Source organism: Trichomycterus rosablanca, chromosome 17, assembly GCF_030014385.1.
Source record: "Trichomycterus rosablanca isolate fTriRos1 chromosome 17, fTriRos1.hap1, whole genome shotgun sequence".
NCBI lineage: Eukaryota > Metazoa > Chordata > Actinopteri > Siluriformes > Trichomycteridae > Trichomycterus > Trichomycterus rosablanca.
This window is the reverse complement of record NC_086004.1, coordinates 21,067,724-21,094,181: the sequence shown is the minus strand read 5'-3', so window position 1 is coordinate 21,094,181 and position 26,458 is coordinate 21,067,724. Positions and strand designations below refer to the sequence as shown.

The 26,458-nt window shown below is 41.4% G+C and overlaps 1 protein-coding gene across 1 annotated transcript in view; it reads right to left on the bottom strand.

Annotated features, from left to right (window-relative positions):
• LOC134331883 (polyamine-modulated factor 1-binding protein 1) overlaps positions 1 to 26,458 on the bottom strand; it is a 210,232-nt gene that overhangs the window by 149,178 nt on the left and 34,596 nt on the right. The window contains exon 5 of the mRNA XM_063013419.1: positions 25,432 to 25,510. The gene's annotated coding sequence lies outside the window, so the exon portion shown is untranslated. The remainder of the gene's footprint in view (positions 1 to 25,431; positions 25,511 to 26,458) is intronic.

Genomic DNA, 26,458 nt, shown 5'->3' with positions numbered 1-26,458 from the left:
CCAGCATTCAGTGCGGCACCACTTTTCTCACCAAAAATTACAAATATGGTGGATGGATGCGGAGAAGCAAACTGAGTTATTTTCAAACATAAATAAATTATGAATAATTTTTCGATGTATTCTGTTTATGCATTTTCTCCTTTGTTTCTCCCTTTTTAGCGCGTCCAATTGCCCTATTGCGTCTTGCTTCCTCTCCACCAATGCCGATCCCTGCTCTGATTGAGGAGAACGAAGCTAACCCACGCCCCCTCCGACACGTGGCCAGCATGCCGTATGCATCTTATCACCTACACTTTGACGAGTGCAGTGCAGCTCAGCGTTGTGTAAGGAGAGACACACCCTAAGAGCACTGTTTTCTCATCTCTGTGCAGGCGCCATCAATCAGCCAGCAAAGGTCGTAATTGCATTAGTTATGAGTGAGAGACCCCATCCGGCTTAATCCCACCCATATCTGAACAACAGGCCAATCGTTGTTCATGTGGCTGCTTAGCCTAGCCGGCAGGCGGAGCTGAGATTCGATACGATGTATTCGAGATCCCAGCTCTGGTTCCAGCGTGTGTTTTTACCGCTGCGCCACCTGAGCGGCTATTATCATTAATTTGTAGTGCGTATAAAGGTGTAGACGTGTCACTTATTAGCAAATTCGAACTTGTCAGAGACAGTTTAACTGTTTTCGGTACATGAAGGGAGATGTTAGCTGGCATGCTAGCGAATTGTGCCGCCTTAACCCATTGGTTTGAATGGCCTGAGGCTAACTGTGTTAGCTTAGTAAGAGAAAACTGTGGTGACGTAATCGCTGTATTCGCTGTTTAAGTAGTGCATCTAAATAATCTGCCTTATGAGTTTGATGTCTGGTTAGAATAGAATTGAATGCTTTTATTTGTCATATATACATACACACGTGTACAGTACAACAAAGTTCTTTTTCCGCATATCCCAGCTTGTCTGGAAGCTGGGGTCAGATAGCCCAAAGCTCTACCTACAAGGCTACCACTGTTCCTAAAATTTGTACTGGAAATGCCGGGGATTGAACCCGGGGCCTCATATTAGAATCCTCTCTACTTAGGTAGCTGCCTAGGTAGGCAGTAGACAGCTCACTGGGTTTTCAGACAGACCCGATATGTATGCTTACTCTAAATTAGTGAGTGAGTGAGTGAATAGCACATCACTGTTCAGCTTTAGGGATAAAGCACATGATAAGTGGACCAGTCTGTGGCGTGTAAACAAATCGATCATGTGTGATAAGTGCGACGCTTTATCAGAGCTAGCCATGCCACACTTCAAGCATGGAATACTAACAGCAAGCAGTTCTAACAAAGCAATCACAAGCCAAAACGCCCATATATGGCCAAAGGTATCTGGACCTCTGACCAGAGGCTTGTTGGGTCTATATTTGCACCTATAACAGCCTCTGCTCCTTTGTAAAGGCTTTCCACAGGATGTTGGATTGATTATTGTATAAAATACATTTACCACATAGTTAACTATTGCTGGTATACAATTACTGACTGTAGGCCTAATTATCTTGTAACCTTGTCACCCCTCTGTATGCCATTTATCAAACAAAAGGGACCCCCAATTGAATCACCACTGTGACTCAGCACTAATGACACTAACATGTTTATAACATAGTAATGACATGGTAGTGTGTTGTTCTGGTATAAGTGTATCAGGTGTAGTAGTGTTGTTGGGATTTGTTGGGCGTGTTAATGATGCAACAATATTTTGATAATGTTATCTGAGCACAGTATCTGACCCTAAATTGAGTAACACCTTGATGAGGTACAGACTGAGTGCGAGTTCTTCTTTTAGAAATACTGTATATAAATACACAAATATACATATATACACACATACATGTATACTATACACCCACGAGGCATAACATTATGACCACTGACAGGTGACGTGAATAACACAAATTACCTCCATCACGGCACCTGTTAGTAGGTGGGATATATTAGACAGCAAGTGAACGTTTTATCCTCAAAGTTGATGTTAGAAGCAGGAAAAATGACGACTGGGTCAGAGCATCTCCAAAACTGCAGCTCTTGTGGGGTGTTCCCAGTCTGCAGTGGTCAGTATCAATCAGAAGTGGTCCAAGAAAGGAACAGTGGTAATGTTCCTGACCCTTACCGGTGTAAAAGGGTCAGCCAAGGCTCATGGATGCACGTGGGGAGCGAAGGCTGGCCAGTGTGGTCCGATCCAACAGACGAGCTACTGTAGCTCAAACTGCTGAAAAAGTTAATGCTGGTTCTGATAGGAAGGTGTCAGAATACACAGTGCATCGCAGTTTGTTGTGTATGGGGATGCATAGCAGCAAACCAGTCAGTTTATAAAAATTCCAGCAGCGCTGCTGTGTCTGATCCACTCATACCAGCACAACACACACTAACACACCACCACCATGTCATTGTCACTGCAGTGCTGAGAATCATCCACCACCTAAATAATACCTACTCTGTGGTGGTCCTGCGGGGGTCCTGACCATTGAAGAACAGCATATAAGGGGGCTAACAAAGCATGAAGAAACAGATGGACTACAGTCAGTAATTGTAAACCTACAAAGTGCTTCTATATGGTAAGTGGAGCTGATTAAATGGACAGTGAGTGTAGAAACAAGGAGGTGGTTTTAATGTTATGGCTGATCGGTGTATATAGTAATAAATAATAAATAATAAAGATCAGACAAGCAAAAAAATAAAAGCATGATTTAACCAATAACAAAACAAGACATTAAAAAGAAAAAGAAATAATGAGCCTAACAACAGTCTACCACAAATCAAAACAATTCAATATCTTTACAGTGATTTTCAATAACCCCAAACCTAAAAACAACAATTTATTACATATTTTAAGAATAATTACACAAGCTGAAACAAACATCATTATACTGTTGCTGCAGAGAAAACAGCAAAGCCACGGTGCTGCTACTACAAATTGAGCTTAAAAGCAAATCCCCATTCGTGCTGTAGAGAATAGCATCAGACGCAGTTTTCCCAGACTTAAAGAACTGCTTGCAGGTTCGGCATCAATCCCATCAAAAGGCAACGTTTTCCCACATGCTGACTGATGCCTGTGTTTCTGAAGCCACTGGTGATTAAATTTGCATCCCTCCATTACTGCACACTGTTTATGCCTTGAGGAAAGGATTTCAAAGGCTTACAACAGATTCCGATTGACCACCAGGATCAAATGGAAAAGGAATCTATACAGAATGAGGAGTTAATTAAAATGAACTGCCTAAATCGCTGTGGAACTCATCGTGATGTTCTTACACAGCGGACGTACACACATTTTAATTAGAGCCGTGTTCTCTAATCATCACCATTATGCGCTTCCGGCTGAAAATCTCAGTCAGGAGGAATCGGATTTTTAAAATAAAAAAAAGGGTCAGTGTGTGGTCCCGTGAAAATAGCTTCTAACCTTTTGATTTAAAAAATAATCATTAGTATTTTCCAATTATAGCCCTTCATGTATAAGCATCCATGTAATTCAGGACAATAATCAGCACGACATAAGCTATTTATTATTTTTTTTTAAATTACATTTACATTTACATTATTTAGCAGACGCCTTTATCCAAAGCGACTTACAGTACAGTTACAGTATACAATCTGAGCAATTGAGGGTTAAGGGCCTTGCTCAAGGGCCCAACAGCAGCAACCTGGCAGTGGTGAGGCTTGAACCAGGAACCTTTTGATTACTAGTCCAGTATCCTAACCACTAGGCTACGCTTGCCCAAAATATAGATCTATTATGATGATGATAGTCGTCTATTCACTTAAATCTTGTGGCCAAAACATATAAAAAAATGAATAATTAAATATATAAATAATTTATTTTTATATTAGACAGTCAGTTCAACTTATCACTAGGGCCATTTGTATAAGACATTTTCTAATAGAAAATAAATTCACAGACTTTTCATATCAAAGTAAGTTAGTGAGTCGGCTATAAGATCTATAATATTTCTCTTTCCCAGTCGTCTATTCTTCACTTAAAGCTTGTGGCTAAAGAATAAATAAATAAATGAATGAATAAATAAATACATAAATAATTTTATTTGATATAAGCCAGTCAGAAAAAGAACAGTGTTTAAATCATACATCAATGAGGCATAACATTATGGCCACCTTCCTAATATTGTGTTGGTCCCCCTTTTCCTCCTTCATACGCAACAAACTGTGATGCACTGTGTATTCTGACACCTTTCTATCAGAACCAGCATTAACTTCTTCAGCGATTTGAGCTGCAGTAGCTCGTCTGTTGGATCGGACCACACGGGTCAGCCTTCGCTCCCCATGACACAACCCTGTCGCCGGATTTTTGATAGATACTGACCACTGCAGACCGGGAACACCCAACAAGAGCTGCAGTTTTGGAGATGCTCTGACCCAGTCGTCTAGCCATCACAATTTGGCCCTTGTCAAACTCGCTCAAATCCTTACGCTTGTCCATTTTTCCTGCTTCTAACACATCAACTTTGAGGATAAAATGTTCACTTGCTGCCTAATATATCCCACCCACTAACAGGTGCCGGGATGAAGAGATAATCAGTGTTATTCACTTCACCTGTCAGTGGTCATAATGTTATGCCTCGTGGGTGTATATACATGTGTGTAGTGTATGTGCACGTGTCAGTGTATTTTAGTACTTCACTCTTTGCTGGAATAAATGGTAATAAGTTGTTGAAATGAATTATAATATAATTAAAATCAAAAACAATACTTTAGCATTGAGTTATTAAAAGTAATACATTGTACATACACTGTATATTGTAGAGAGAGCCGGAACAGCTGGAAATAAATTCACTGTGTGTTTGAATATACTTGGCTAATAAAACTAATTCTGATAGATTTAAAATCAGAACGGTTTAAGCTGGGCTAAATATAACACAGTCCTATTCTGATCAACACAATAAATGAGACATTTTAATATGCAGCAATTCTTACTTATTTTTCTATGTCGTGTACACACATCAGTCAGAACCATAAAGTTTGTTAGTGAGTCGGGTGTAAGATCTCTGGTCTATTCTTCTATTCCAGTCGTCTATTCTTTACATAAAGTTTGTGGTGAAAAATAAATAAATAAATGAATAATATTTCTTTTGATATCAGCCAGTCAGTAACAGACCTATTTTTAACCTCAAGATAATAAATCTAAGTATTTAAGTACTTCATTCTTTGCTGGGATAAATGGTAATAAGTTGTTGAAATGAATTTTGTAATTTAAATATTGTCTAAATGTGTTCCAGTCAACATTTCCAAAGTCCAAATATAAGTGAAATCAAAAAGCAATAATTTAGCATTGTTAATATTACTTCTTAAAGTTATTAAAAGTAATACATTGTACATACACTGTATATTGTAGAGAGATTGTAACAGCTGGAAATAAATTCACTGTGTGTTTGAATATACTTGGCTAATAAAACTAATTCTGATCGATTTAAAATCAGTACGGTTTAAGAGTAACTCTATAATTAAGCTAAACTAAATATTACACAGTTCTATTCTGATCAACACAATAAATGAGAATTGTTTAATATGCAGCAATTCTTACTTATTTTTCTATGTCGTGTACACACATCAGTCAGAACCATAAAATCTGAGTTTGTTAGTGAGTCGGCTATAAAATCTCTGTTCTATTCCTCTATTCCAGTCGTCTATTCTTTACTTAAAGTTTGTGGTGAAAAATAAATAAATAAAACATTTCTTTTGATATCAGCCATTTATCAGCCAAGTATTTAAGTACTTCACTCTTTGCTGGGATAAATGGTAATAAGTTGTTGAAATGAATTTTGTAATTTAAATATTGTCTAAATGTGTTCCAGTCAACATTTCCAAAGTCCAAATATAAGTGAAATCAAAAAGCAATAATTTAGCATTGTTAATATTACTTCTTAAAGTTATTAAAAGTAATACACTGTACATACACTGTATATTGTAGAGAGATCGCAACAGCTGGAAATAAATTCACTGTGTGTAAAAATTCAGATCAACACAATAAATAAAAACATTTAATATGCAGCAAGAAAAATAAATAAAAAAATGTAATATGCAGCAATATATGTATATATATTAATTAGTAAAATCAATACGGTTTAAGAGTAACTCTATAATTGAGCTGGGCTAAATATTACACAGTCCTATTCTGATCAACACAATAGATGAGACTTTTTAATATGCAGCAAGAAAAACAATTGTAATATGCAGCGCTATATGTATACATCAAACTATCAGAATATATACATGTATGTATATACACTGACAGTTTAAATCAGTACGGTTTAAGAGTAACTCTATAATTAAGCTATGCTAAATATTACACAGTCCTATTCTGATCAACACAATAATTGAGAATTTTTTAATATGCGTCAAAAATATAGATAGATATATATAATATGCAGTAATTATTACTTTTTTATATATGTTATATATTTTTTATATATTGTTATAGTTCTTGTATACACATCAGTCAGAACCATAAAGTCAGGTCTGAGTTTGCGCACACACACACACATATATATATATATATATATATAATACACACACTGTTTTACAAGTGTAATGAAAACACAACTAAAAATGAATCCATGTGGAATTAAGCAGTTGCCAAATAAAGTTGAATAAATGTTTTTTTTCATTTCTGTAAAATAGCCAAGTCATGAATTTCTCCACCAGCTTCATTCAGTGATTTCTCATCTCTTCTAAAGCCATTCCTACTAAACACTGCCTTCAGCCTTTGATTATTTCACTAAAAAACTTTACTCTGTAGTGTTCAGCTATTGACAGTTATTGGTAGGAAAAGGAAAATATGTACCAGGGACACAAATGTTTACACTATTAATACAACTAACAAAAGAAGCACTAATTTTCCCTTATTTCTGTGAATTAGCCATGAAATCTTTATTAATTAAAGATTTTTTCCTTTTGCTTGAAAAGCCACAGCTGCACTAGGCATTTCCCAGGCCTGGATTTTGCTGACTCGAATAAAACTAGAAATGACAAAGCGTTTTTATCCTTCCAACTTATTCCAACTTTTTTTCTTTTTTTTCAAATGAAAGAAACTGGAAACGTGTGTTGAGGTATTTTAAGGTTTTAATCTTTACTCTTAATTGAAGTATAATTTCAAACACTTCATTCTCTTTGGTTCGTTGTGACATCACAATAAAAAAAAGCATATGAGCTATAATAAATGCAGTTACATTACTGATACCTAAACACACAACTGAAACTGAATCATTGAACTGAATGAAATAAAGACATACGTATGAACAGTCCTTCAATTGCGACGTTCCAATAGCAATTTCCACCTGCTCACTCGGTTAAATAAAAAAACGTGCCTCATTACGTTATAAAAAGAACACGACAAGCTTTAAAAGAATGAATTAAATGTCAGGTAATCATTCAGATATCTTTCTAAAAAGCCGTGCGAGATATCAAGGTTATATTATTCCAATTCAAGGCGACTGTGCAAACATTCCTCCTCTCCTCTCAGCGGCTTATCAATATGCAAGAGAATAATGAAAGCTGCGCATAATTAAAATGATTTTTTTTTATACGAATGGTAGGAGCGGCATGGTTCAGACAAATGAACCCGCATCTTAAATCAAAATGAACCGAAGAATAAAGCAGTCGGGGGGTAATGACTCCGGCTCTGTAATTAACAGGAGCGTAGGCGAGATCTCAGAAAAGCAGATGCTGGCACAATACGGGCAAAAAAGACAGTCCTGGTCAGTTTGTAGATAGAGAAATCATGAAGTGCCAGGCTGAAACCCGGGAATCCCAAATGCGCTCCCAAATCCCAAAAGGGCATTAGGGCTTTACCCACACAAATGTTCACTGGCTGAATATACTCCACTGTGGGCAGGTGAATCCAGCATCTTCAGCGCCAATCCTGGTTTAATCATGGGAATCATAATATTTCCACTGGTGCCAACTCGGTCCGAGCATTGAGCTTAAAAAAGAGCACATGATCCACTCCTTTAAAGGCCCTGCGGAGCAAAAACAGAATAAACAAAACTCCACTTTTCCGGGACGGACTGTAGCACATGTGCATGAACGTCGTCGTCTCCCCCGTACACACTCGCTGCCTGCTTTGTCTCTGCCAACACCGTGTCCCATTAAGCACAGATCAGGTATGCAAAACAGCCGGCTGATTAGAACGAGATTGCAGAAGGCAGCGCGGAGACGAGGCGGAGGAGGTCGACGAGACGGCGTGACGTGCTCGGCTTCAGTCTCTCTTCGCGCCGGGCTGGGGTGGCAGCCGGGGTGGCGCGCTGGCATCCCTGGGCGCTGAAAGAATCCGAGTTGAGCGTATACACGTGCACATGCCTTTACATTTTCCCTTGAAGCTGAAGCTGACTCTATCCCCACCTCTCCCTCTCTCTCTATCTCTCCGTCTCCTCCTCTGTCAAGCCCAGGCTGCGATGCTAAACCAACATCAGGACCAAGCGTCGCCGAGACACGATGCCCACTCTCCAGATTAGTAGACGCACTGAGCCAAGCGGGCAGAGACAGCAGGGCAGGACGAAAGCAGTGCTAAACCTTCCCCCGAAAGTGAAAGCCAGGAGGGGTCGTCCGACTGCATTTAAATTAGCGACTCCAATTTCGCTTTTGTGTTGGCGGCAATTAATTTGTCTCGCCGTTGTTTTCCAAATTAGCTTCTTCCCCGGCGTCTTTGAAGAAGAGGAGGAATTAGGTGCCCCCTTTTATGCCTTCCCTCCTCCTGAGCCATGGTTCCGGCGACCAGGCTTGGGATTGCCACCTGGCACTGGCACGAGCGCAGCTCAGCGCACAAGTGAATGCAGTCTGAGATAGTTTTAGGATAGGAAAGGTGGTCAGACAACAGAATGCAAAAAAAAAACAACGTTCTTTTTTTTTATAAGTTATAGGAACACTCGGAGAAAGACGTAGGCACTCATAAATTATACGCTTCATTTGCATATTCCTGGCATAAGACATTATGCAAATAGTGGCGCATTTGCATAATGGATTCCTCTTGTTGCCTCAGTTGCCTCGTGTGCCTTTTTATTTAATAATGGGGGAGAGAAAAAAAAACAAAAGACAGAAAAGTGGGAAGAAGGACGTATTGAACCCCGCAGGGCCGTGTGCCAGCTCCCCGAAAACATTCGCGTTCTGTACTTGCCAGAATTCTAATTGATTGGCTAAAAAGGGGGAAGTGGTTATTAAAGGGCGACTCTTTCACCCTCGATTTTCCAACAATTCTCAGAGTCAGTTCATAAACCTGAATGCACAAAATCAAACTACTAAAACTATATATATATATATATCCCCAAACCCCTCTTTTTCCTTAACCAGACGTTTTTTATCCTTCACACAAACTACCACCTCTCGACAAGCCGCCTGCCAGCCGCACCGGTGGGGAACGTCTACCGTGGGCATTGTCGCTGCAGATGCTGCCAGTCTGCCAATCGCTTGCTCGCAGAAGAAGAGGACGGAACAAGAAAGGAACTGAGGGACTGTGCCAAGGACAAGAGCAGCTGTTTACAAAAGCCACAAAACAGAGAAGAGAATTATATATATATAAGCTCTGTGTATCGTGTATCCCGTTTGCGTATGATTTAGTTTTAGGCTCTTAATAAAGCAATCATACTTTTCACGTGTGTGATGTGGCTGCTTGACTAATTAACAGCAACGGGCAGAGTCGCTCCGGGGGGGGGGGGGTTGTCATTTGGAAAGCTCGTTAAAAACAAGACACAAGCCGCTTTTATTTATTTAATAAAACCCCAAAGAAGACGGAAAGATGCAAAGCCAGGTGCTCGTGATAATTACTCTGAATATGATGGACTATGCTGATTGGAGCTAATTAAAGGAACGAATGCAGATAAAAGCTTATTAAAAAAATCACTACGGCGAGTACAAGTTATTCAACATGCAGCATTCAGCCCCAATGATAATTTAAATAATGATAATAATAATTATAAACTCTATGAGATGAAAAGTAACGCTACAGAAGAAACAGTAGGAAGAAATCGGAGAGGTATCAAGGAAGACCGCAAAACATCAACTGCGATCGCTTCAGTTCAATCCGCTCCTTGTCAGTTTGTACTCGCTCCCACACCCATACAGAATCTCTGGCAGGTAGCATCTCTGCCCCTACCAACTTCGTCGGGCAGGGCAAGGCAAGACGGACACGTGGACGACACCGGGCTCGATCACAGCGGGTGCAGGACGGTAGCGGGTGGCAAAAGTATCCAGTCTTAAACAGAATAAAGAACATACACGCGTTCCGCGATTCGGCTTTTAGAATCAATTAACCTGTACGTTAATTAATGTCAAGCTTATGGAACAAAGGGGGTGGGTGGATGGGTGGGTAGGTGTGCGTGTGTGTGTGGGGGGGGTGGGTGATTAAAAGACGAGCTGAAAATAGCTGAAGGGAGTGTGCAAAAAAAAAAAAAATGGATGAGAGAGAGGGAAGGGGTGGGCGAGCATGAGAAACAAGCTGCGAATACGGATGATGGCAGGAAAGAGCTGGCACCATGCCATCCATTCAGAAGTAGCGCCAGGGCAGAGTGGCGCTTGCGCGCAGACGGTAGGCGGGTTAGTGTACCGAAAAGCCAAAAAAAAAATGTTAATACAAAAAAAAACAAAGGGACCCGTGTCATTCGACTCCAACCGGCGAAAGTAGCTGGATACTGCCAATATAAGACCTTGTGAGACTGGCGAAACCTCCTGCCTGGCATGATGAATGAGGAACGTATGGTACAAGTCTGGAGGAACCGTCAGGAAAAGTGAGTCTTGGAACGTTGGGAAGTCTTGGAAGGCGATGACTTGGTAATTGATGCCAACTACTGAAACATACACTCCAACACATCAGAAGTATGAAGAAAACCAAAACTGGATGCCAGAGTGCTGCTGGGTAAACTTGCAATGGCGGTGCTGTCCCAAAGATGGCAAAGGGGAGGGTCGAAAGCAGGCACCTCCCCTCCATCGTCGCCTCTCGGTGCCACGCCAGCCAGGCAGCTAGCCAGTAGACACCATGCCAACGTCGGCGCTGGCAGCCGCGGCGGAGCTCCCGAAGACGCGCAGTGGCGTTTTGTCTCGCGACGATGCCGTGGCATAGTGCCAACTCGATGCCCGCGCCGATTAAACAGGATGGCAGGAGCACGGCGGCGGCATCTGTCGCCTCAAAGCTACGGGGACGTTAAATAAAGACCAAGAGTTGCGTACGCCCGTCGCGGATCGACCGGTAGCGATAAGGAGAAAAATCAAGAGCAAACGTTAGCATGGCACCGCTGACTAATTAGACGCGCAAAAGTTTACGCTGTTAATTAGCGCGGCGGATTTAATGAAAGGATTCGCCAAAAAACGCAGGCAAAACAAAAGCGGCGAAGAGGCGGGTTATGGAGCGGGTTTCCTTTTCGCCTTTTTGTGCCGACCCCCTCTTTTCTAACGTCTAACCAGACGTATTTTATCCTCCACGCAAACTACCACCTCTCGACAAGCCGCCTGCCAGCCACGGCGGTGGGGAACGTCTACCGTGGGCATTGCCGCTGCAGATGCTGCCAGTCTGCCAATCGCTTGCTCGCAGCAGAAGAGGAGGGACCACGAAAGGACCTGAGGGACTGTGCCAAGGGCAAGAGCAGCTGTTTACAAAAGCCACAAAACAGAGAAGAAAGAGAATTAGCAAACACGCCGACGCATACTAATGAAGCGCCACGTAAAATTATAATTAGCTCGGCGGACGGGGATTCATTAATGCGCTCCTTCCTTAACGAACCGTTAATTATTCTCGCTTCGTTAGGAGAAAACTGCCTTCGGTACGTTCCAGGTTTTACGGATTTTCTACCTCTCAGGATGAACTTTTTGAACGAGGAAAAGAAGGAGGGGGAAAAAATGAAAGCACAAAAACTCTACCTTGGCAGAAAGCAAAGCTATGACAGAGAGGTAGGCAGGCAAGCGGGCAAAGCAAGCAGGCGTGTGAGTGTGTGTGATTTATCTACATTCACAGCAATCACCAGGGAGATGAATGGCTCAGACTGTAGACTCTGGACACCGTCAGGCAGCATGGGAAAACAAGGGGGATGGCACAACAGCCAACAGCCGAGACAACAGCTGAGCGAGAACTTATTGGAGGGGGCACAGAAGGCAGAGGAACAAGCCTGCAGCCACGATGCCAGACACTGTGCGAAGAGTGGAGACTGAACCTGCCCCTGAACCTGTATGTAACTCCACTCCACCAAACCAGAAAAGGGGGGCTGTGGGAACGGTCTGGGTGCCCTAATTTCACCCCCTTTTTTTTTGCCACCCACCCAATGAAGGAACCTCCAAACTCTTCTCATCGCTCTCATTTCAGTTCGTGTTCGCTGCCTGTTCGGCGCTACACAGAAGATGGTACCAACGGTTCCCGTGCCAGTCTTGGTTCCATTTGGAAGCGACGGCGTAGTTCCTGTAAGGTCTGTGGGCACCAGGCACGGAGCCAAGTATGGGCGGCGCTGGGACGAGGAAGAGCGGATGGTATCGTTAAATTCGTTTTCATTTGTTAAAACGCGGCACGGCAATTAAAGCGGGAATTAGCGCGGGGGATGGAGCGTCATCAACTCGGGATAACGACCAGTGGATTCCCCAAACTTTTCCCTCCAGTTCTTCATCCACTTGGATTTTTTTTTGTTGGTCGAGGGGCATGACTGTGGAATATGAATAATTGAAGAAGTCATCCAAAGGGAGGGATTATAAGATCTTTGTGCTTCCTACACTGCCTTGGCATAACCTTCAAAATGAAACAGCCAGGGCTGCCACCAGGATGGGCACTGCAAAACGCTGGCATCTTTTGGGGCGCCTCAGCCCCGGTGGCTTATTAAGCGCTTTTAAACGCAATCGTTAATTGCTTTAATTCGCAAATCTTGCCAACGCGCCCGTGGTTTACGATTTTTTTTTTTCGGCGCGGAATATACGTGGATATTATAACCGTTTGGAGCTAATGAGGTTTCGAGGATCTACCTAATTTAATTCCCTACGGATGTTAATTGCGCGTTGTCTTCATTATGCAAATGGATTACAAAAAGAAGAAAAAAATGGTTCCTAGATGAGACAAGGAGGCAGAGCGAGGGGGAGACCGGGGGAGACAGCAAGAAAGAAAAAAAAAAAGAGAGAAGATTTTCTTCCCTCTTCATAAACCAGCATTCACATAATATGCCACAGTACATGCAAACAAGCAGAGAAAAGCTACTGCAACGCTTGGCATTGCTAGTCTCCTCCAAGTCCTCCCCTGGAAACCTGGAAAACCTTGCCTGTCTGTGCTGTTTCAGTGCTCAGTGCAGCCACATCCTTCAAATGCCAAGGATTGCAGCTTGTGGAACAGTGTGTGGATCTTACAAAACATGGCCACGAGAAAAAAGCCTGCCTGGAATTTAATTTCTCGAGATTGGATATTACCGTCGTTATTAAAATGACGAGTCGTCGGGCGTTATTAGCGTTGAGATTTGTTACGGGGGGTGTCGTTGGTGGGCAAAGCGGAACGGAGAAAAGACAACACGAGACTGTGGAAAAAGGGGGCTGGCTAATGTCCTCTGTGCTTAATCATGGTACAGCAGAATGGTTTTATGCATATTTCATTTGCATATCATTAAATCGCTAAGGCGCACTGGCAACTGGCAGTGGAGAGCAGGAGGGTGAAAAAAAAAAAGGAAAGCGCTACGCTACTCATTATACGATGGCAATCTTCAAAGCTGTGCGCCTGCTTTCCGGCAACGTGCCAATTCGTTTTAATTTAACGTTAATTAAAAAAAGAGAGAAGGAAAAAAATACGTGGGTGCGCTCGACCTTTCAAATGCGGATTAATTGAGTGCCAATCTTAGGAGCCTTGAGAGAAGAATCGCGCACGGCGAATGTGTGTAATTTCTGTGGATATATTTTTGGTACATTTTAACGGAATTATTTCAGTATGGAAGATCATCAATTTATGCTAATTTCTACGAGGAAAGGATTACACTTCTGTCTGTGCACCAATAAGAATAAAGTCTTTCTAAATAAGGGCCAATGGATGCTACTTATCTTACATGTATACATACTGGATGTTGTATGGAGGCTTTGCTAATCTGTTAAATAAACTGTACTTTGGGTAACGCAGACCTTGATGCAAGGCTGTTGGCAGGATCCAAAAGCAGCAAGTAAAGACCTGGCAAAGTTGGGCATGCGAAGAACTGCCAGGGCCGTTCTGTCACACACTTTTGCTTTGTTTTCCTATGAGTAAAGTTAAAACAAATACAAATACAAGTTTCTTTATGCGTGACACCACGTCCAATCGCCAGCCTTTCATGTGAGGCATACTGCGTGCATAATTGACACAAATTAGTACGCCTGCCTGGACTGTGATTGCCCGTATTAAATCGTTAGGAGCGATTAATTATTTGTTTCTAATTCGAGACGGCCTGCTGTGTCCTCTTTTCTCTGTCTGGCACGCTGTCCTTTTTAGAACTCAGGGGGGTGGCGGGCATTGAAGGTCCAAAAACACATAAAAATACAAAGTACACGCGTGCACGATTTTTACAGTCATTGGGTAGTTCCAACCTCGTTCCATACTAATTATCCAAAATAAAATCTGTACATTCCCTACAAATGCATATGAATAAAAAAAAACTCCTGCTAATCCTAATACGTTCAGAATACAAATAAATAAACCAATAAATAAATACAAATAATTTGAAATTATTCATGTAACTGTCTTCTTTGCCAGCCATCCCACCCATCGGCGCTGATTTAGCATGTGCAAAAAGTCCGGGGGAGCAGCAGAGGCGCACAATTAACCAATGAATGCGGTAATGAGAGCTGCAGGGCTGGGGGACTGGCAGGCTGGCACGCAATAAGGTCTGCCTGGCGCTTTGGAGCAACGATTCATGCAGATGTCGCTGTAGTTCTTTGGAAAACGCTCGCTCGGGCTCGAGAGGGAGGGGAGGTAACGAAGAGCTCGTTTGGCACCGGGCACACCTCCGCCATATGGTTTTAAGATGCACACGTGCCCTAGTGTGTGGGGGGGTGGGATGCGTAGGCAAAGTAGTGGGCACAGGGGGGCATGAGCGAGATGAGCACGAATGGGTAATTTTCGCATTTGTAGAGCCGCGTATGAAGATATCGAGACGCAAAATAATGCAATTCACGCACGGCCAAGGTAGGGTGGAAGTGACAGGGCGATTGCCTGGTGTGTCACATGGAGCAGACTATATGCAAATTGGTGGCATTAATATGCATGGGCTGCTTTGTTATTCAGCCGTGTGCGAAAGCAATATTGTTTGGAAGCAAACGGGCGCGTTCTCGTTACAGTTGGGGAATGTTATCTCTCTGAACGCAAACAAGCCCCCTCCACTTCTCGGTCCACTTTCGGAATGTTTAATTATCACACATTTCCCTGGAGCTCCACTCGGGCATGAGGCTGATTGTCTATTAAGCCACTTGGCCTCATCCTTTCCAATTGTCTCAAAACGATGCAGTCAGCCACACGGCGCAAAGATCTGCGTCTCTCCTTCAGAACTCTGAAGTGGTATCAACCAACAGTCAAATGTTCTTCTCCTGATGAAAGACCTGATACCAAGCAACACAAACACACTCGTGCAGGCTCATGGGAAACAGAAATAGGGTGCACTGAACCATAACAGTATCCCATTTCAACCCATAAAAGCATAAAAGCAGGCCTTATGTACAATATAGAGCCAAAGCTACAGTATGAAGACACCTGACCATTAGCTTGTTGGACATCCCAGTCCAAAAACCATGAGCGTTATGGAAATACTTTCCAGAAGACTGTGGTTCTGTCTGAAAACCTAGTGATCTCTCTACATAAACGCATTTTACATCATCCTACTCACAATCCAGAGAAAAAGACTCCGGAGTCGCATACTTACAGAGTACGTACTAGATTGGAGGAAGTATGCACTACTCGGCCGGTAAAGAAGTACATACTTTCAGTACAGAAGTGTGCAGTGTGCACACAACACCGCTACGTACTACATCCGCCATCTTACCAACGTCAAGTGATGACGTGGGGACGTGATGACGTAATATCACCAGTTACAGACTCATTACAAATCCCACTCGCCAAAATTTTTGATATTTATGGTCTTTTTGTTATTTATTCCTCTTTAAAATTTTTATTTTATTTATCTTACTTACACTTGTAAACAGAGAACTCCGTTTTCCGCTATCTTTCTTGTTTCTTATTCCGCTTCGAACGCCTACGCAGCTCCAGTTGCACTATGGGATACATTAGCGGACCACAAGTGTGCATCGCTTGCATACTCAAACATGGCTGCACAAGAAGTAGGTCATCCGGGTACTTCTCGCTTACCTTTTTGTGTATGCTATGTATTCGGACATACTAACCGCTCTCGCGTACTCATTTCGCGTACTATTGAGTATGGAGGTATGCGATTCCGAACGCAGCTTCTGTCTCAATTCTTAGATGCCTTAAGATGCTGCCAAATGAGGTGCCTTATTTCAAAGCAATAATCTGAGTGAATAATGTGGCAATCCCAGCATTCAGTGTGGCACAACTTTTCCCACAAAAAAGTACAAATATGGCGGGTGGATACGGAGCAACAAACAGAGCTCTTTTCAAAAGTAAATAAATTTGAATTGATTGTTAATTTGTATAAAGGTGCACAAGTGCCATTATTTTGCAAATTCTGGCTTGTCAGTGACAATTTAACAATTTTTTAAATTTTTGGTACACGGAGGGAGATGTTAGCTGGCATGCTAACGGATTTGAATGGCCTAAGGCTAACTGTGTTAGCTTAGTAAGCGAAACTGCTAACGTAATGGCTGTCTTAAGTATAATCTGCCTTATAAGTTCATATTAGAATCCTCTCTACTTAGGCAGCTGCCTAGGTAGGCAGCAGGAGACAAGGCAACTCACTAGGTTTTCAGACAGACCCTTCGAACAGACGGTTGTAATTAGGGTTGCCAACTTTCAGAACTGGAAATAAGGAACACCCTGGGCTGGCGGGTTGGCGGAAGGCATAGAGTGGGGGGTGGGATGGCGGGTGTTTACCTGAGCTGAGCAGGAGCGGGGGGTAGGCGGTTAAGGTTGCACCTATAAAAAAATATAACAGGTCTTACACCGTCATAAGAACATTATTAAAATGTTTTAATTAGGCTGTTTAACATTTATTATTTTCATTCTTTATAATAATAAATCAGAACCATATTTTAGGCAAAACAACATGCATAAAGAACATCATGTAACTTTTTTCCTTAATAGTGCAAACAATAATTTTACATAATCTATCTTCACGCTGACTTGCAGCCCCGGTTCTGGACTGTGTTGCTTAGGAGGGTAGTTAGAAAATCTGGGGGGGCAATGCCCACTCCAGCGCCACCATAGCACCGGCGCTGCTTGTGTTACTTTAGTTTCACCCTAAGCTGGATTCAAACCTAGGGCAGAAAAACACACTCGATGCGCTCTGCCCACTGTGCTACTCAGACAGCAGAGTAATAAACAGGTTGTTACGCTGATATGCCTGCGCACACATGGCGTTACTAAGACTAAAAGTGAACGCTACTTAAAATAATAACCAAACGCTTTCTTATCCCGACGGTAGCAGCAGTTTCCTTCTGTTTCATACATATCGGCCTGTTTCAGTCTAATCTGCAGCATTTCTCTCCCACTGATAAAAATACGGAACAAAGCGCGTCCTGTATCAGTTCAATACGGAACACAACATTTAGTTTCCAAATATGGAACGATTCTGTATTTTACGGGACGATTGGCAACCCTAGTTGGAATGTCAGCCTATTTAATTAAAAGAGCATTTGTGAGGTCAGGTACTGGTGGTAGAGCTGGCTTACAATCATGAATTCAATCCAATTCATCACCAAGATGGTTACTAGGGTTTGTACAGGCCGGTGAAATTCCTACACATCAAACCCTTCAAACTGAAACAGAGGAAGTGAAGAACCTTTAGCAAACTGTTGCAGCAATGTTAGATGCGCAATGAAAGGTGCTAAAACACCTGAACTCGATAATACAGAGGGGTGTCCGCATACTTTTAGCCAAACAGTGTATCTCTCAGTGGATGCTGATACAAGACTAAAGGACTGTAAAAGCTGTTCCCTTTTGGGCTTCTCTAACTCTCACTACAGAAACACCTTGTCATGTTACTATAGAAACCCCAGGTCCTTCCCGTCTACTGTACTGACAGCTTAATCCGTCCATCACTGCATCTATTCCAACAGGTCAACAACTGCTTGTAGGGGTTGGAATCTTGACACACAGAGCCATTCCCAAACAAGACATTAAAAGCTACAAGCACTACTATAAACAACCCTGCTAACCCCACCTAGCATGACATGTTTTTATGGTTATGACGTCAGCAATAGGTTCCGCTTTGTGCCGAAAGTTTATTTATTTATTAGGACTTTAACATCATGTTTTACACTTTGGTTACATTCATGACAGGAACTGTAGTCACTCATTACACAAGCTTCATCAGTTCACAAGTTTAATGTCAAACACAGTCATGGACAATTCTGCATCTCCAATTCACCTCACTCGAATGTCTTTGTACTGTGGGAGGTAACCCACGCAGACACAGGCAGTTGTAGTCTAGTGGTTAGGGTACTGGAGTAGTAATCGAAAGGTCACTGGTTCAAGCCCCACCACTTCCAGGTTGTCACAACAACACACACTTAGGCTTAGACAACACACACTGATCAGCCATAACATTAAAACCACCTCCTTGTTTCTACACTCACTGTCCATTTTATCAGCTCCACTTACCATACAGAAACACTTTGTAGTAATGAAAACCACTTTATAAATGATAAATCGCTCACCTGAGATAAAGAAAACCTATCTTGTTTTGGCTTGGAGATATCTCACATCCTCAACGATTTATTCATTAGTGTTATGAAATAAAACAAACTACACCGTTTCCCGTTTAGCCACAGATGTCCTCTTCAGAATCCAGCAGGGTTTTTTTAATAAGCACGCTTTGGTTTTTAATAATCTAAAAACGTGACAGAACTTTAACGGAAAATCTCAACTCAATACTAATTGGTCCATCGTGTTTGATTGACATCCAAGTCTTCCAATTTTAGACACTTTTGTTAAACACGCCAAAAATAAAATAAAAACAGCAGTTTTGTATAAGTGTGATGTTGTAGGTTCTGTATTTATTCCTTTAGAATATTAGTTTCACAGCCTGAGCATTGTTATTTAGATAGCTAATTTAACCATGGTGCTTTGAGACTCGTATTATTACTGCTTAGTTGTTTGAGTGAAGAAATGACGGTATCGGATTGGTATCGGGATCGACAGATACTCAATTTGCAGTATCGGTATCTGACATAAATAAGTGGTATTGAGCCAGCCATAGTTCATACAATAACATAGTAACATTGTGTGCATCCAAAAAAAAAAGCCAGTCTAAAATCACTGCTTGGTGATAAAACATCTAAAAATAACATGAAGAAAAAAAAAAGTCGGTTTATACCCCTTCCTTTGCCATTTTGCTGCAATCAAATATTGTGCAAGCACACTTTTCTTAACTGACCTTAAAGCACTGGCCTTTTCAGTGTTCATTGGCTTGTTCTAATAGGAAGACGGGGAAAGAAAGATCCAGCAGCAACAGCATTGTGCCATATCTTTAACCACTAGCCACCCACACAGTAATTGGTTTCGGGTAATTCTATCAGATTAGTATTAATAAGCTGTCACCGCGGCGATAGAGATGACCTGCTTAGGCTTTCAGGCTTTTCAGAAACTTGGATGAAGGTCAGCCGTCAGTCAGGCAATACAAAATTATAATGGCTTTAAAACAGGCTGCCATAGTAAAAAAGGGTGAGACAGTACGGTAAATGCAAATAAAAAACATACAAATGCAATAAACACCTTATAGATTCATTGTCAACAAATTACAAAATATACCTCTACCAGAAATATTGTGTTTTTTGTACTGCTTTAATTTGAACACGTTAACAGGGCGGCACGGTGGCTAAGTGGGTAGCACTGTTCGACCCCCAAGGGCAGTCCGGGTCCCTTTCTATGTGGAGTTTGCAAGTGCTCCCCGTGTCTGTGTGGGTTTACTCCAGGTGTTCCGGTTTCCTCTCACGGTCCAAAGACGTGCAAGTGAGGTGAACTGGAGATACAAAATTGTCCAAGACTGTGTTCAATATAACCTTGTGAGCTGATGAATCTTGTGTAATGAGTAACTACCGTTCCTGTCATGAATGCAACCAAAGTGGTAAAACATGACGTTAAAATCCTAATAAACAAACACAGGTTAACACATTTTTGCATACTGCCAGCTTTCTGAGCTTAATACATGGGTTAAATATTGTAAAGCTGAGCAATAGGAAGCCTTCTAGAAAGGAGTACCCATCAGCCAAGAAGGGAAAAAAAAGCTGTAGGTATGCATATGTATAACCCACATCTGGCAAGCATTAAAAGTAAAACTGCTGCTCCCAAACCAGCTGTAGTAATATGATGTGAAACCTGGTCAGAGGAGGAAAGTGTATGTGTGATTGTTTAACGTTTGAGCTATTAAACTATGTTGTACTAAGTTCTTTTGACATGTCTCATTAGGAGTGTGGGAAACGTAATAATGCTGGGTACAGAACAGGGATAAAGGTCCAGTTGTGTTTGGCGAGCGCCATGCTCTGTTAAACCTACAAAATCCAGTTAATTACTGGTAAGTTGGTTTTTTTTAAACAGGGATTTTTTAAAAATTGCCATATTCCCAACATGTCTCAAACTGACACCTAAAGGTCTACGTAAACAAACTAGAGGTGCTTTAGGCTCAGGCCAACCAAAAACTGGCAGAATGTGATTAGCTTTGTGTAATTACCTTGAGGGCGGCACGTTGACTAAGTGAAGAGCACTGTCGACTCACAGCGAGAAGGTCCTGGGTTCGATCCCCAGGTTGGGCGGTCGGGGTCCTTTCTGTGTGGAGTTTGCATGTTCTCCCCATGTCTGCGTGGGTTTCCTCCGGGTGCTCCGGTTTCCTCCCACAGTCCAAAGACATGCAGTCAGGTTAATTGGAGACACTGAATTGCCCTGTAGGTGAATGGGTGTGTGTGTGTATGTGTGTCTGCCTTGCGATGGACTGGCGCCCCGTCCAGGATGTTACTTTGAAAAGTTACTTTGCGCCCATTGAAAAGCTGGGACAGGCTCCAGCAACCCCACCCCGACCCTAATTGGCCTAGCGGTTAAGGTACTGGACTAGTAATCCAAAGGTTGCTGGTTCAAGCCCCACCACTGCCAGGTTGCCACTGTAACCCTCAATTGCTTAGACAATGCACTGTCACTGTACTGTAAGTCGCTTTGGATAAAAGCGTCTGCTAAGTGCTGAAAATGTAAATGTAATTGGATAGGCGGTTCAGAAAGTGAATGAGTGAGTAATTAGCTTGAATTATTTTTCCAACTTCAGTGTAGTTTGTTTAAGTGCCTTTCCCGTTCTTCAGTGTAGTTTGTGCAGGTGTATTCCGCCCAGAACAGTGTAGTACCCTTACCTCACATCTTTCGGGGTTTCTGTGCAGTTTGCTGGTTTGTTAAAGTGCCCTTTTCTCTGCTTTGATGCAATGTGTTAATGTGCGTTTTCTCTGCATTGGTGTTCGTTCAAAGCATTTTTCTCGCTCTGCATGGTCAGCTTGGGTATATTTTCCCTGTTTTGGTGTAGTTTAGGTGCATTAGTGTAGCTTGTTTTAAATACATGAAAACCTCTATCCATGTCAGAGGAAAGATCAGAATTTGTATTATTTGTTTTGGATGGATGGATGGGTGGATGGAAAAGATGGATTCTTTTTCATTGTGTATCTAGTTTTTGTGTAAACTACATACACACTATATTGAAAACTATATTGTGAACAAATGACAATAAGCTTGCTGGACATTTTATTCCAAAACCATAAGCTGTAACCATGTAGTTGTATTGAATAGCCACAGTAACGTGCATTGGAGGCTGCCCTCAGCGCTTGCGTGCCAATCCAGGAAATGAGACCTCTGCTTCTCTGAACTGACAAGCCTATGACGGCTACACACCCTTTGGGTATAATATTTCGACTTTAATCTTGAAATTATTAATATTTTTTTATAATCATTTCGACTTTATTCTCGAAATCAAAGCTTAAAGTATTTTTACAGTGGCCCTAATCCGCCAACCTTGCATTACGCATGAAAAAAACTTAATGCTAAAACAGACCTAGAAGGGACCCTCCCCAAGCTCTTTCCCAAAGAGTTTAATACTAATGCTCTGTTAAAGCACTAAATAAGAATCAATTTAAACTGAAAACTGAAATCTTTGTCAAATAATCCCATTTAAAACTACTCAAAAACTGGTGAATCATGAATCAAACTGATTCTCTTTCATTTTTGTCAGTGAGGCAATGCATCAGGTATCAAGTGTTAATGTAATAAAGCTTTCCCGAATTAGCAACCAATTCTCTGTTAAAGCACTGAATAAGAATCAATTCAAACTGAAATCTTTGTAATATAATCATATTTAAATCTACTCAAAAAACGATGAATCATGAATCAAACCGATTCTTTTTCATTTTTGTCAGTGAACCAATGCATCAGGTATCAAGTGTTAATGTAATAAAGCTAGAAAACTCCTCTTTCTTAAATTAGCAACCAATGCTCTGTTAAAGCACTGAATAAGAACAAATTCAAACTGAAATCTTTGTCAAATAATCCCATTTAAAACTACTCAAAAACCATTGACTCATGAATCCAACTGATTCTTTTTCATTTTTGTCAGTGAAGAAATGCATCAGGTATCAAGTGTTGATGTAATAAAGCTAAAAAACTCCTGCTGAATCACTCTATCTATCCGGTCCAGGCCTGTCACCGCTCTAAATTATATGCTATCTAAAATTTACGGGCCTGTTAGGAGATCCCTGCCTAAAGTCTCAACCCTCACCAAATGACATCAGGATGCATGCTTGACAAGAGAAAAACCTTCAGAAATAGATGCTGGCCAACTCCAGGTTATGAACCATGTAACATGCGTTGCGTATCTCGCTGTGTCAAAACTACAACCATTTAAAGGGCAGTGAGAGACTTAATTGGCCCAGCGGACATGGATTTCGCAAGCATTTTTGGCCATTTCTGCGATTGTGATACTCTTCAAACAACTTTAACGCTTGATCCTGCAGACATAAGGACATCTGTAGCTGTTTAGGAGGAGGCCGGCTCGAATCGCAAATTAAACCTTGGCGTAAATAAAACGAACATGTACTCGGCGGAGCTGTTCCCTTTCCAACCAAAATCTTTATAGAGCTGACGGAGTTCACAATCGCGTGCTGTACAGCCAGGCAGGGGAGAAAGGAGGAGAACAAAAGGGAGAACGGTTAGATTCACAGTAGATCCTCACAGCTGTGGCCTTGGACGTGAAAGCTGTTTCCAAAGAACATCTGCACTAAATAATACAGTGTGCAGAAGGGGCTGACTGGTTTCTGTACGGCTGGTTCGTCCGTTTATGTGAGAGTGGAGAGAACTGACTGTTTTTGGGGTAAATGCTTTTGAGAATTTGTTGAGCCATTTGTGAGGGGATTGCTCAAAGTCTCTGGAGATTATGTGGAAATGAGTGTGAATAAAAAGCTAATGTCTTAAAATGTGCCTGTGCATAGACAACAGAAGACACAATGGGTCTGTTTGAAAACCTAGTGAGCTGCCTTGCTGCCTCCTGCCTAGCTAGAAGGGATTCTAATAAGACATCAACCTATAAGGCAGGTTATTCAGACGCACTTCCTAGACAGCGATTACGGTGTTTACGTCACCACAGTTTTGCTTACTAAGCTAACACAGTTAGCCTCAGGCCATTCAAACCAATAGGCTGAGGTGGCACAACCCGCTAGCAGCCAGCTAACATCTCCCTCCGTGTACTGAAAAAGGTTAAATTGTCACTGACAAGTCTGTATTTGCAAATAAATGGCACTTGTACAGCTTTATACAAATTATAAATCAATAAGAATCCATTTACATTTTAAAAGGACGTTCATTGCTCCGCATTCGTCTGCAATATTTGTAATTTTTTGTTAGAAAAGTTGTGCCACACTGAATGCTGGGATTGCCCTCACTGCTAACAAAGCATCGGATGCTCCCCTGTTATTCAGTCAGATTATCGATTAGAATTAAGGCACCTTAGTAGGCAGCATTTTAAGGTATCTAAGAATTTAGACTTCTTCTCAGGAGCGTGTATGACTCACTGGGTTTACGGACAGACCTAACATGACCGAAAAACGTGGACACCAGATCATGAGCTTGTTGGACAACCAATTTCAAAATCATTAGAATTCATTTTTACTGTGCATGTAAAAAAAACTTTGGTCCTGAAATTAGTGCTGGGGATTTTCACGATTAATTCGGTTAATTCAAATGAACGTTTTCACACGTTGTGAAAATGTGACAATCGCGATTGTACAAGTTTACATACTTTATACTTTATTTAAAATAAAGGCAGAGGCAGAAACTGACCGGACGCTCACGGAATATACATCAAGGGAAGTTTGATATCAAAAGGGCAATCCAAAATCAGTGTACAAAATCAGGATAAACAGCCAGTCAGAGAAAACCAAAGGGCGCAGGCAAAAACAGTAAACGGAACACAACAAGGGTCATACGCGGTAATGGCTATATCCAGAAATAAGGACCGCTCGGTATGCACACAAACACAGACGGAAATACTTCGCAATGAGACACACAAACAGAAGTGTTTAAATAAGATTCAAGGAATTGAACACAGCTGAACTGAATCTAAACTCCGCAGACGGTGAGCATGTGATAGTCACGTGAGAGTCCGTGGGAGCATGGGAATTGTAGTCCATATTGTTAAAAGCAGATCGTGCCACCTCCATCCACCCCCCGGTCACAAGAGGACAAAATCAAATAGGCTTGTGTTCCTTTCAAGAAACCTGTACTGAACTTTTTGTGGTTTTGCACTTTTCTTAATGTAAGGAGGTTTTGCTTGCACAATATTTAAAGTAAGAGTTGTTTGTGAGCTATTCTTACAAAAGGATACAGCTAATTAAGATTTCTATTTTGTTTAAATTATTGTTATATCATTATTGTTATAAAGTTTGAGTCCCTTGAAAGGATAATTATAGGTGGTGCTGTTACTATTTTTGCACTTCTACAGTCTTTAAAATTTAAATGCAAAAAAAGAAATGTGCTTTTTTTTTGTCAATTGCATTATACAAGAACAAAAAAAATCACAATCAGAATCTTTAATAAATTTAAAAATAATTGAGATTTAATTTTTTTGCAATATCGCCCAGCCCTACCTGCAAATCCCAAAGGTGCTCAATAGAGTTGAGGTCAGGGCTTTAAGCAGGCCACTAGAGTTACAGACGTGATCTCATGGGCACAGACATGCTGAAACAGAAACTGCACATTCTTTTTTTCTTAAAACTAATTTCATCCACATACTTTTGGCCATGAAGTCTAAGCTTTATGCAGTGTGGTTAAATGTCTTACCTTAAGTTTAAGAGTACTGGAGCGAAAGAAAAAAAATCAGCAGATGACTTTCCCTCTCATTCAGCCGTTCTTGAAGTTCCTTAGGGGAGGAATAAAAAGCAGACAGAGAAAAAAATATTGATCACTTCTATGGTTTAGAGATTATGGCTGTATGCACATTGCTAAGCATGGCTGAGAGTTGTGTAAACTTTGTGTTGGACTTTTGAGTGATGGAAAAGTTTCAGCAGGGATTAAACGCGCTGGTGTAATGGAAGCAGGAACAAAAAGAGGAAATGTGCTCTTTACAGCTTGTGACTCTTTTTGCTCTGTTCTCATTCTGATGTTTTATGTGTTGGCTTTTGAGTCCTGGCTCTGATTCACGGTTCATTAACTAGGAATGCCCATTTCAAATGTAAGTTTTGAATAAAACGTGCTGTGGCAAAAGCGAAAAGCCAGATTTCCTTCTGGCTCAAGTTCACCGCTCATGCTGGCTTTATTAGACCACAGGACGGCAGTAGGGACACAGAGTGGAATAGACCAGTATACAACTAGTAAAGGTTGAGGAAAGTTGTAAAGAACATCTAGGAAGCCAGACAGGAACAAAGGCAGGGATTAGGTAAGAATAGAATACAAAATAATAGACCAAAACAGGTACATGAACTCTTTCCTTAAAGCTCTTCAAAAACTGTCATAAGGAAAATGGATATTTTTTGATATTCAGCAATTTTTGGAAGATTACTACAACATCTGTACGTATTTCGATGATTTGAATCTGTTTTCTCACGTGTTATTCTTTTAAAGAACGCTTGTCTAGCCAGTCACACATTTACAACCCCAAATCAGAAAAAGTCGGGACAGTATGGAAAACGCAAATAAACTAAAATGCAGTGTTCCTTACATTAACTTTAACTGCAGACAATTTGGACCTGAGATATTTCATGTTTTGTCTGCTCAACTTTATTTCATTTTTTAATAAACCTTCATTCCTGAATTTTTAGGCCTGAATTTTACACACTTTGGTTACATTACATGACAGACACGGCAGTTA